This window comes from Garra rufa, chromosome 10 (assembly GCF_049309525.1).
Source record: "Garra rufa chromosome 10, GarRuf1.0, whole genome shotgun sequence".
Taxonomy (NCBI): Eukaryota; Metazoa; Chordata; class Actinopteri; order Cypriniformes; family Cyprinidae; genus Garra; species Garra rufa.
Genome location: NC_133370.1, coordinates 41,611,766 through 41,625,625, shown reverse-complemented (window position 1 = coordinate 41,625,625; position 13,860 = coordinate 41,611,766). Strand labels below are relative to the sequence as shown.

The window sequence follows — 13,860 nt, the reverse complement described above, 5'->3', positions numbered from 1 at the left end:
ACGTGTCATATACGGGGAAATAAACACAATCTCAGAATAGTTGAAGAGAGAATCGCAATGCACCGGAGAATCGATTTTTTTCCCCACCCCTAGTAGACGCGAGATAGTAGACTCGTGCCGATGACGCGAGATAGTAATTACAGCGTGCCGATATACAGCTGCATCTCACGTCTACTCTTGCGATATTGCATTTTTACAACAGCTTAAAAATATATATATAAATAAATTAAAATAAGTGCCTTTAAAAGGCCTCTTTTGTGCGAAACTACTTCCTTCCGCCACGGATTCAAATCTAAATCTTCTTATATGTCACCAGGTACATTGTGCTAATTTCTTTTAATCACATTGAGTAGAATAACGCTAGATGTTTGCGTTCTGCTTCTGAACACATCAATTCAAAAGTAAAGTAATTAATGTATCAAACAGTTCCATTATGCAAACTTTATGCTACTGGCTTTTAAAGAAAGCATACATTTTTTTTACTATGAGAGTTAAAGTGCTTTCCTGTTGCTCTGATCCCAGTTTAATACAAGATAAGATGTTCTAAGATGTGTTTCTTGGCATGTTATATTTTGGCCAGTTTTGTAACAGGTCAAATGTGACATGTAATGCATTGCACACATCTTCTGGTGTTTATTGTTTTGTACTTTCATTGTTTCTCCAAGTAGCCGCTGTCAAATAAATGTTTTTCATCACAGATCCTATGTAGTTTATGGTGATTTTTATTTCAGTTCTCATTTTTCTTACTTTCGTTAAATAATTGTGGTGTGTTGGGTCGCTGCTTTGGAAATCCAATGAAAATCTGGAATCTGAAGTAAAGCTTTAAATGACTGGTTACCACATAAGTCTACTATTATACTATTTTATTCACAAACAATTATTCATAAGTTAATTTCAAAACAAAATAAAAAAACAATATAGACGGTCTGCCTAAGTTTTGCAGATTGTTTTTGTTGCAGTTAAACAATATTATAATTATAATAAAGTATTTTGAATGAAATGTTAAGTAGTAAAGTATTTTTTAAAGTAAATTATTTCTTTATTTTCCCTTTTAATAATAACAATAATAAAATATGTGACTTCAAATAATACAGCTTAATAATTATATGAAATTTGGTCTGTATCATACGGACATGCATCAAATCTCAAGTAAAAAAGGCCTACATTTCTAGTTATTTTAATTTTAACACGATGTCGATATTTCATGATTTTAACCATTTCCAATTTAATTTTAGTCATTGATATTAGTGTTTGTGTTTATTTAAATATTACCATGTTGGTTTCATTTACTTTTAGCTTAGCTTTCAGTGTTGCCAAGTCCACAGGTTTACAGATGTTTTGGGCTACTTTCACACCACTGCTGCGGGTTGTTTTTTAGTCCGCAGGTTAAAGCAACCCCCAACCCCCAACCCCCAACCCCCCCCCCCCCCCCCTGGATTCGTGTCGCCGACCTGGTTTTATTTTCAATTAGTAATTTTAGTGCTTTAACTTACCTATTTAAACTTATCATAATAAGCAACTTTCATGTCTTCAGCTCTTAGTTCTCAGATCTGATGACTGCTGAGCTCCTGTGGCCTCTCAGAAAACTCTGAAAAGTTGTTTCAAACTGATTTGCTGCTAGTAAAAAAATCAATTTTGATGAGTAATGTTGGGAACATTTTACGTTAAAACAGCTTGCCATATTCCTTGAATTCTGTGTTGTGTAGAAAATGTCTTGTGTGTCACAAAAAAGTTGTTACTTGTACCCATTGTATGACTAAACTTACTCCCAGGAACCCAGCATATCTCAAGTAAGCAAGTTTAAAAAAAAAAAGAAAAAAAAAAGAAACCTGCAGCCAAAGGAGAAGCTACAGTGGATTTAGCAATCAAATTATACATGAATATAAAAGAATAAAAATATGTTCAGCACTCTATAGCTGTGACTATATTGTTATCCATCTTATTCTTCAACACAGAAGTAAGCCTAGATTAGCCGCTATCCAAATTTTCCCATGAAACTGGGTATTTGTAAATGTTATGGGTCTGGCTTGCGATCACATCCACATCCAGCTATTTTTGTACAAAACAGGAATGAACCGGAAGTCTCACTCAGGGGCGGACTGGCCGTCTGGACGTTCTGGAGAATACCAGAACGGACGCTGCAGCAGAACGGCCGTCGGCCTCCTCTGTGCAGCCGTCACCGTTTTTTTTCTTGCTTATAATTTACTGTTGTTCCATGTCAAGACCGATAGGTGGCAACAATGCGCCTACAAGCCCATAGATGCGCAAGCTCACTCGTCAATGCTTGTCACTCAACCGTTTACAAGTGAAGTGCAGATGGGAGAAAGAACATGTGCTGCGTCCCAATTCGCATACTATCCGTCCTAAATAGTATTCGAAAATAGAATTAGTATGTCCCAAATCGTAGTATGTTCAAAAAAGTATTCCAAAGATTCCCGGATGGTCTACTACTTGACTTCAGAATTCGAAGTGCGGATCAATGCATACTCTAACGGCTAATATTGCCCACAACACATTGCGCGGTGAACGGAGGATTCGATTAGAACTACAAACACGCATAAAAAGTGTTAAAAAACTACAAACATGGAGGATATGCGCGACCAACGGACAGGTAGAGAAAGGAGTTTGAGTGATAAATAATCAGTGTGTAACCTGATAAAAAATATATATTTTTAAATGTTATCCTCGTTATATTTCATTTGCAGCAACATTGTGAACTTTTATAATGATATGTTTGGTCATTAACGTTTAAATGCATAATTATGCAAACACGAGCAGAGTTCTCGGCATGAAAGACTCCTGAAAGAACGTGCCTCTTCATTTCTCTCTAATACGGTAGGAAATTAAATTAAACGAAATGTAGATAATGTTAACTGTGATGATTGACAGGGCAGTTTAAACAGTGAGAGGATTCAGGTAACTAAGCAACAGAGTGTCCGTTAAAAAAGCAGTTATGACGAAGTAGTATGTCCCAAAGCTCGCCTACTATTCTGCTACATACTCAAAAGTATGTACTTTTTCTTCACAAAAAGAGTACATACTTTTAGGGCGTAGTATAAGTAGGCGAATTGGGACGCAGCAAGTGATACTGCAGGTGTTGGTAATGCGAAAAAAAGGAAAGAAAAGGGTGGGGCTGAGAAGGTGAGGGGAAAAAAAACAGGATATAAACATGCCGCAGCATTAACATGAAGGCAGAAGAAATATTTAATAAGTAATTAAACCGTTTTTGTGCACACTGCAAAAACTTCATCTAATCAAGTAAAAAAAATCTTGTTTCCAGCTAAGAAGTATTTTTAACCTTGTTACTTATATAGGTGTTAGATTATTAATCTTATATTGAGTAGGCTATATATGCCTTATTTTTTAGAATTCTTACCAAGTGTCATTTGTCTTGTTTCATTGGCAGATTATTTCACTTAATTTAAGAATTTTTCGACTAAAATCAAGTATTTTAAGGGTTAGGTTAGTCGAAAGCTTCTTAAATTAAGTGAAATAGTCTGCCAATGTAATAAGACAAATTGCACTTGCTAAGAATTCTCAAAATAAGACAAATATACTCAAAATAAGATTAATAATATAACATCGTCTGCTCTTGCTTAGAATTTAAGTTTTAAAACAAGATCAAAAATACTTCTTAGCTGGAAACAACTTTTTTGACTTGGTTAGATGAACAGTTTTTGCAGTGCCGTATGTTTTTGCACAAATTAATTAAGAGATTAGTAAGTAATAAATATAGTTTAAGATTGCATGGAATAGATGACGTAATACATAAACCCCGTTTTTTTTACCTGCATATTTTTCAGCAGAGAGACATTAAAAGAGTGCTGTTTATTTCTGTGAGTATTCTACACTATGCTTTTAACACATGTTTTAGTCAACATCAGAGATAATGCTATAATTTGGAAGGTAAAACATCATGGGTTAAGATTTAAGTATTTTGAGACCCGTGTCTGTTGCTGATTAGCTTTCACACACTGTTGTTGTGGGCTGAGCCGAGTCAAAGTCCAGGGCTGTTTTTTAGTCCCAGTCCGCCACTGGTCTCACTGATAGGCTTAATTCTGTGTTGAAGAAAAAGGTGAATTGGGGAAATAACGAGAACAAGAACAACATGCAGTCATTGGTAAAACTGTTTGCACTACAAACCGGTGTGTTCATAATTAAGATAATACATTAAAATAATATAGTAAGACACTAGTTTGTAATATAAAGCAGCAAAAACAGCTAAAAATAGCTGGTCAGGGATGAGACTGTAAGCCAGACATAAAATGTACAAATGGTCGTGCCCGCACTAATCATAGTTTATCCAGTAAGTATGGAATATTCCAGTTATAGCGATGATTCTTGACTCTAATGATTCTTTACTCTTGTAATCCAGCACAACATCACATCTCAACAATGCCTGACCTGCCTGTGGCCATAGTGCCGGCTGTAGGGTCAGTGTCGCTGTTGACCGCTGCTGGACTGCTGATCCGACACTGCAGAAAGAAAGCCAAAAGCGACTCCAATGACATCGCACTCGTCTAAACGGATGAAGAGCACATTAACAAAATGAAGTGTTTGTCTGCTGTAAGGAACATGCAACTGGACATTGTCTATAAAACATTCATGGACAGGTGAATACAAAGCTGGGCTGTGTTTTCTGTATTTATTTAGTAATTTTTTTGACTAACAGTATTATTTTCTTATAAGTTTAATATTTCATAGATTGTTTCCAAATACAGAGTATATACTTTGAAGCTGCATCTAAAGGTCAAAGGTTTGAAATACTTATCAAAAAAGCCTCTCATGTACGATGGCGTTTTAGTATACTCTTAAAGGTGCCATAGAATGCATTTATTCAATATTTTAAATTGTTCTCTGATAGCTACATAGAAGGTATATGGCATAGGAAATGGTAAAAATGATCCAGAAACAGTTTTACTGGTCTATTTACAACCCTAGGATTTGTCCCTAGAATGAAATGCTCTGTTATTATTAGGAAGGTCCGTGAATATTAAATGAGGAGCTCTGCTCTGATTAGCTGTCTTACAGAGCGACTCGCTCTCACACAGCTGTAAGGAAACACATGGAGGAAATATATATTTAATTATGGAGCTCGATCCGCTATTAATATGAGGGGGATTGAAACTGCCGTTTTGAATCCACGATAACTTTTAAGTTTTACTTTTGACATCGGCGATCGCAAGTGCTCTGTGTAACCTTATGCTACAGACAGTAATTACCACATTTGACAAGTTTAGATGCTGTCAGCAGTGATCAGGATCTGCAAAGCATTCGGCATCGTCAGTCATCTCTCTGTTTATGTGGTAAGTGAAATCTTATGTACTGCAATGTAACAGGCTAGCGCTAACAAGAAGCTAACCGTGTCCCTTCAGTGGCTCGCCTTACTTTATTAGAATGCTTTATTTGTTTTCTGTTGCTTTGTGAGTACAGACACCAACCCATCCCTGCACTAAACATCTCCTGCACAACCTGGAACATAACATTTATTTCCGTGATCTGCCATTTTCGCTATTGTCCTCACTTTGTTTTTTCATAATAGCCTCCCGGCAGAACGTCTGATGATTGGTTTATGCAAATGTTGGGGGCGGTACTATTAACGCGATTGTTATGCTAGGATTAACCTATTTTTCAGTGGTCTTTTGCGAACACCAAATTTATACAAAAAAGAGGAAACAATGGCGTTTGAGACTCATGGTATGTCATGTCCATGTACAGAACTGTTGTTATTCAACCATGCCAAGGTAAATACAGTTTTCCATTCTATGGCACCTTTAAAATATTATAACTTTAATTTCTACTATTATCTGCTCTGCTGCCGTTGTTTAATTTCGACTTTATTCTCTTAGTATTTTAACTTCATACTCGTAATATTTTGACTTTATTCTCGTAATGTTTTGACTTAATTTAACTTTTTCTCAAAATATTATAACTTCAATACCTTAATTTTTTATTTTTTTACAGTGGTAGTAAAATGTCGTCAGACTACACTCTCAAACGCTGCATTTATTTGATTCAAAATACATTAAAACAGCAATATTAATTATTTTTAAATTAATATTGCTGTTAATTAAATTATTTTTTAATTAATTTTAAGAAAAAATGTGTTTTTTATAATTAGAATTAATTTTTTTGATGACAAGGCTATATTTTAAGCAGTCATTACTTCAGTCGTCAGTGTCACATGATCCTTCAGAAATTGCTGTAATATGATTTGATGCTGAAGAAACATTTCCTGTTATTATCAACGTTGAAAACAGTTTCAAAAGTTTTGGGAGGAAAAAAATTATACACACACACACACACACACACACACACACACACACACACACACACATATATATATAAATAAATATATATATATATATATATATATATATATATAAGAACTAATTAATGCTTTTATTCAGCAAGAATGCAATAACTGATCAAAAGTGACAGTAACACATATATAAATGATGCTGAAAATTCAACTTTTGCATCACAAGAATTAATTACATTTGAAAATATATTAAAACACTTCTTTTAAATTATAATAATATTTCCCAGTATTACTGCTTTTATTGCAAAGGTAGATTGTTAACTCGCCAAATGAAGTCTGCACATAACTGCACACAGCATTCAGCAAATAGCCTAAAAACGCAGAGAATATTCATGCAGTTTTACACATTTGTTGTTTTATCATATTGAACAAATCTAACTTCAGATGAAAGTTTGGCACAAATAAAGGAAAACGCCTTTCCCTCAGACTCTAAAGCATGCTGACTTTCCCCTTTCCTCCGAAAACAATGCAACAATACTTTTGGGGTTCACCTAACCTGCTAATTGTTACAGGCATTGTCCATTCTCTTCCTGTTTCGGTTATCAGTTTATCAAACGTGATATCCAGCACTCTAGGTGTTGAAATATACTGCTGCAGTTTAATACAGTGCCATTGTGGAAATCCCAGAAGCTCTGATAAACCCAATTATGCTGTAAATGTACTAACTAAATGAATAGAATAGAAAAAAAAAAAGTTTGTCCTTTTCATTTTGTATATAATGGCCGTACATAATTAAGTAAGTGTTGACTGAGCTCTCATGTGCCTTCCTGAGATGGTCTGTGATCATGGCTTTTAGTTTAGTCTCGTTTAAGTCCATTTTCACCCCTTTTAGATAAGGACACAGGAAGGGAGACAAAAAAAAAAAAAAAAAAAAAAACTTTTTAGAAGCTATCATAACATTAATGTCTGTCTAAATTTATACAACATTATGAACACTTCTAAGCACAATTACTTTTGTTTTCCTTCCAGCATCCTTAGCAAAAAGGGGTGGAAAAATGACTTCAAAAGAACTAAATTAGAAGCCTTGATCACAGACCATTTCAGTCTTTTTGCAATTTGTCAAGCTTCCATAAAAACATCTATCCACACAAAATTATTAATACCCCAGGCAAATTCTGACTTAAAGTTACTTTTATTAAACCAGCAAGGTTTTTTTGACCGGAAATGACACAGGCGTCTCCCAAAAGATAATAAGACGATGTACAAGAGGCATCATTGTGGGAAAAAAAAAAATATTTCTCAGCTTTTATTTACATTTGAACAAAAAGTGGCATGTCCAAAATTATTTATACCCTTCTCAATAATCAATAGACAAGCCTTTATTGGCTTATTACAGCAAACAAATGCTTCCTATAATTTCTGGCCAGCTTTTTGCATGTCTCCATTGGTATTTTTGCCCATTCATCTTTAGCGATGAACTCCAACTCTTTCACGTTGGAGGGTCTCCTTGCCATCACCCTGATCTTTAGCTCCCTCCACAGATTCTCAATTGGATTTAAGTCAGGACTCTGGCTGGGCCACTGCAAAACGTTAATGTTTTTGTCTGCTAACCATTTCTTTTCAATTTTGCTGTGTGTTTTGTGTCGTTGTATTGCTGAAATGTCCACTGGTGCCCAAGGCTAAGTTTCTCTGCAGACTGCCTGATGTTGTTGTTGAGAATTTTGATGTATTGCTCCTTTTTTTGGTGCTGTTTACTGTGATTAGGTTTCTTGGTCCACCGGCTGAAAAACACCCAAAAACATTAGGTTCCCACCACCATGTTTGACAGTGGGGATGGTGTTCTTAGGGTTGAAGGCTTCTCCTGTTTTATGCCAAAGGTGTAACTTTTGGCTTCCGACCACATCCTGTGAGATTTTTCACAGTGTGGAACGTCTTGTATTTTTTAAAAATACTTTGCACTGTAGCCACTGGAACACATTTAGATATGGTCTTATAGCCCTTTCCTAGCTTGTGAGCAGCCACAATGCGCAGCCGCAGGTCCTCAGTGAGCTCCTTTGTTTTAGCCATGACTGTCCACAAACCAACAGCAGAGAGCTTCTGATTTTCACCTGTTGAGTTGATTAAAACAGCTGTTCCCAATGAATCAAGGTAATTAGGATGCTTTAGAACAGCTTGGACTATTTGGAATGGTATAGAACTTAGAATTTTCCCATAGACTGTGACAGTTTGCAAAGGGTATGAATAATTTTGGACATGACACTTTTTGTTCAAATGAAATCAGTATGATCAACTTTTTCCCTTTTACAAAGAAAATTTGGATTTAAAATTCAACAAATCTCATAAAACACACTCGAAATATTGTTAAAATTGTAATTGTTATTGATTTACCTCTGAAAACCTTTTAATAATATAGAAAAACATAATTGCAAAGAAGGTGTAAGCAAAATCTTAATAGGTCAATATTACCCTTCTTAATAAATTATATATTACTGTGTTTCGGTAGTGACAAATTTGGGGAGAGGACAAATATTCCAAAACTTTATAAGAATATAAGAATTAACTGCAGAATTACTAGAAGTGTTTACCTGGTATATTATACAATTTGCATACATACAAAATTTGTGCAAAAACTTTCCAACTTTCAATTTCAACTAATTTTGTAGAGTGGCCCATATATAGGTCACCAGGCATTGTGAACACATTGTGCTAATTTCCTCTAGGGGGATACAAGAATGTTTGTATTCTGCTTCAACCTCAAAAGTGAAAGTTAATGTATCAAACCCTTCCATTGTGTGAACTTTGCGCTACAGGCTTTTAAAGGAAGTATGAAATAGTTTCACTTTAGTTCAAGCGCTTTCCTGTCACTTTCCTGACCCCTGTTTAATACAAGATAAGATGTTCTATTGACAGGATCCAGCTTTGTTCTCAGGAAATGTATCTTGGCATATTATGTACATTTGGTTCACTTTGCAATAGTTGAATATGACAGATAAAATCACAGATCTGCTGTTGTTTATTTTTTTATGTACCTTCATTGTTTTTCCATGTAACCACTGTTAAATAAACTATTTTTATCACGGATCCTGTGTAGTTTATAGTGATATTTATTTACATTTTCATTTTGCTTACTTTCGCTAAACAATTATGTACTGTTTTGGGTCCCCGCTTGGGAAATTCAATGTAAATCTGAATCCTGAAGTCAAACCAGTGTGTTAAAGAACAAAACAAAACAAAACAAAAATTTAATGACTGGCTACCACATAAGTACGATTTTCTATTTACAAACAATTATTCATAAGTTAATATCAAAACTAAATAATAATTATAAAAAAGAAATATAAATGTAGTTTTGCGGATTTTGTCACAGTAAAAGTAATTATGATGCGGTAGTATTTTGAATTTAACTTTCTGAGTAGTACATTATATTTATTAAAAGTAAATTCTGTATGCCTCCTTTTTATTAAAAATAATTAAAATAATTTTATTTCTATATTTTCCCTTTTATAACAATATTAATAGTAATAATACATTTATACAAGATTCAAACTAAAACAGCTTAATAATTAGCTTAACTAAAATAAATTCTTTAATAAATCACCTTAATCTACTTTATACTATGTTGGTGAAGTCACTAATATACTGTATTAGTGAAGGATAGAGATGGGCAGATGAAGCCTTGTGAAGCTATTGAGGCATTTCCCCTTATTGTATCAAAAAAGATTCAAAGTTTCAAAGCCTCAAACACAGACCCTACCAATTATAGCAGCCACTTTCATATTTCGCATCTCCTGATAATGAATGAAGCTGGGTCAAAGATTCGAATCAGTCTCCTTGCTTTAGGCATTTCATTGTGACGTTTTAAGCCTCAAATGTCATTGGTCACGAGATCACAGAGATTTTATACAAGCCTAAACACAGACTTTTTAATTGTGCTGCATCCCAATGTCCCTACTTACACTTCACCCTTAAATGATGTACTCTTTTGGTACACACTTTTGTAGTAGAAGAGCAGGCAAGCTTTGGGGCATACTATAACGTCACACAACTGCATCTTAAACTGGCCTGTCAATCATCTTGTCACAGTTAACATCCTCCACATTTAATTTAATTTAACATCCTACCGTATTGGAGAGAAAAGTAGCAGCACGTTGATCTGCCATTCGCCGGTTTTTCATGTTCATATTTTGACGACCAAACAGGTTTTATAAAAGTTCACATTGCTGTTGCAGATGAAATATAAGACAGATAATATTACATAAATATTTTTGGCAGAGTAAATGCTGATAATTAGTAACTTAAACTTCTTTTTTCTAACCATCTCTGCCTAACCGCCGGTCGTGCACATCCACCATGCTTGCACCTGAGTCACACGATGGCGATCGAAGTCGGACTGTTTCAGCTCGGTGAGGGCGGGTCCAAGGTAAGGCGCTCATGTCAATCAACTATCGTGGGAGTGGTCTCTGTCTGTATGCAGTCACACTGACAAAAAGCTGAGAATGACCTGATTTTAAAAAGGGGATAATACTTTTAAAGATTAAAAAATACCACTGGGTGGATTTTTATCATTATAGGGTGGTTGTGTACAGTACACAAACTGCCAACACAAATCCGATGACCCCTTTAAGACCTTGATTAGCTGGTACAGGTGTGTCTGATTTTGGAGCTTAACTCTGTAGGACACTGGACCTCCAGGACCGAGTGTGGTGACCCTTGCATTAGAGTGTGAACGGATCCACACTTCAAAAATCAACCTAAAATAGTAGACCACCTGATACTTTTTCATAAAGACAAACTCTTTCAGCATACTATGCTTTGGGACACACTTATTGTAATCTCACATACTATTTAGGATGGATAGTATGAACATTGGGATGCAATATATATATATTGTTTGTTTACTGGCATTTATCGGGACATGCATCAAATCTCAAGTAAACATTAAGAACTTAGGCCTAAATGTCCAGCCATTTTAAATGTAAAACTATCAATTAATGTGAAAACGTTAGTTTTGCAAACTTGTGACAAAAGGGTTTTGGATGAGATTATATTTGTCCACAAAAGATGATCTAATATCTCTGAATAGACATTGTACCTGTTTCTCAAATCCTGCTCTTGTGATTAGCATAGCTAGGGAAGCCAAAATAAGAGATCATGATATTGGAGTAGCGGAGCGGCATGTTCCCGTAGATGTGTGTCAACTTGTTGAGGCAGTAGGGGCGCTGCTATGGCAAGCCGTTTTAGCCTAACTCGTCATAATTGCATTTTTACTAGTAAAAATTAAATTAGAGAGCTTTATAATTAAATTTGTACTAGCAACAATGCCAATTAGAGAGCTGTCTAATTAAATTCTTACTAGTAAGAATAATAACAAGAGAGCTCTCTAATTCAATTCTTACTATTAACAATTCCAATTAGAGACCTCTACAAATAAATATTTACTAGACATATGTCTCCATTGACTTCCATTAATTTTTAATTACAGAGCTCTACAACTGAATTTTTACTAGTAACAATTACAATTAGACAGCTCTCTAAATTAATTTTTACTAGTAATTGTTCCAATTACAGAGCTCTCTAATTCAGTTTTTACTAGTAACAATTCCGATTAGAGGGCTCTCTAATTTATTTTATTACTAGTAAAAATGCAATTACAGAGCTCAATAATTCTATTTTTACTAGTAGAAAACCATTTAAGATATGTTTAATTGCAGAACTCTGTAATTGAATTAAAGAGCTCTCTAACACCGTGTCTACACCGGACACGACAGTTGTCGCGCCGCGTCGCAACAGCTAAAGTCTGTCTACACTGGACGCCACAAAGCGTTAATTCAGTTCTTACTAGTAACAATTGAATTAGCTCTCTTAATGGAATTCTTACTAGTAAAAACTGAATTAGAGAGCTGTCTAATTAGAATTATTACTAGTACAATTTGGTTTAGAGAGCTACCTAATTGGAATTGTTACTAGAAAGAATTTAATTGTAGAGCTCTCTAATTGAAATTATTACTAGTTAAAATTCTGTTGTAGAGCTCTGTAATTAAAAATGAATAGAAATCAACAGAGACATATGACTAGTACAAATTAATTTGTAGAGCTCTCTAATTGAATTGTTACTTGTAAAAATGCAATTACAACGAGTAACGATCACAGTTCTGCGTTTGGTCCACCAGAGCATGCACTTCACTCGGCTGCTCTTGGAACAGCTGCAGGATGCGCCGATGGAAGAACGTAGCACCGACTAGGATAATTTAATACATATAGGAACCACTTTCACTGAGGAAAAACTAATTTTTCAGAAAAAGGGAAATTTTGATTTTTGAGACTCTTTTTGTGTTGCAATTACATTTTTCAGATCTCATTAGTGACATTTTCTGTTTGTTCACTGTGAGTTCCAGTGAAGTATGTCTTCACTTAAACCCCGTTTATCTTTTTGTTCGTTAAATTAAATGTAAGGGGACTAAAGGACAAAGTAAAACGTAAAGAAATATTTTTGTTTTGTAAGGGGCAGAAGTCACATTTTGTTTTTGTTTTTCTACAAGAGACTCACTCTACTGAAGAAGATGCAGCTTTTTGGAAAATGCAGTGGGGAGACAATTTTGTTCAGTCACGGCTCCAATTGATCAGCAGGTGCCGCCATATGCCTTACCAATTGCCCTGGGAGGGTTGTCACTTTTCAGTCTGATGCTCATGGACATTGGCTTACTGCTGTGGTTAACTGTGAATGTATTTTTGTTATTTTGGTTAATGTTTATGGATATAACAGCAGTGGGCAAAACAAGATTTTGTTGTCTAATATTACATATGTTTTCTACACAGTTAAAATCGAAGTTTCATTCAAATTTGGTACTAATTGGTGTTGATTTTAATTTGAACTAACAGTGATTTGTAGTTGATGAGCATAAGAGGGTGCAGGCATGAATCTTTGCAGAACACTAGTGGGGTGTGTCAAACCAAAATGGGCATTCACAATTGCTTTAGACATTTGCTCTAATCCACTTGGGGCTTGGTTTGGCCTGAGCTTCCAAGATTTTAGTAAGTATGTTTAAAAATAGTTGAAAAACAACTGTTTACAAAACAGTTTTAAAAAAATGTGTACTAGTTGGTTAACACCCATTTTAGTTCTGCATGTGCACTTCTCAATAGTCTAATTTATGCTTCCTTATTAGAAAGAAAACACAGGTGCATCCTAGACAGATGTCTTTTTTGTTGAACCACCTGACATGCATGACTTCTCTGGGTGCATCAGTGTTGCATTTCTCCCATTTCCATTTGATTTATTGTTAGTGAATCTAATAAGAATTGATTTAATTCTAACATTAATTTAAAGTTATTAAAGTGTTTCAATAAACCACCTGTTTTTTTAAGCACTTAAAAAAACTTGCACACATCTTTATTAGGAAATTTCTGATTATAGTTACAACAACATTTGATAGATTTTTTTTATTTTTTGAAGTTTAAGTGACATAACATGAGAAAGAATATTATACTTTACAAATATCGATGTATTGCATCTATACTCTATGCTTGAGAAGCACCCTCCTGTTAATGAGTTTTATTTTCTGTATTTTTGTCATTGTGTAAAACTGTAAAATAAAATA

General features: G+C 34.7%; 1 pseudogene; it reads left to right on the top strand.

The window, feature by feature from the left end:
• Nucleotides 1–13,860, top strand: part of LOC141344580 (vascular cell adhesion protein 1-like) — a 38,677-nt pseudogene that overhangs the window by 16,261 nt on the left and 8,556 nt on the right.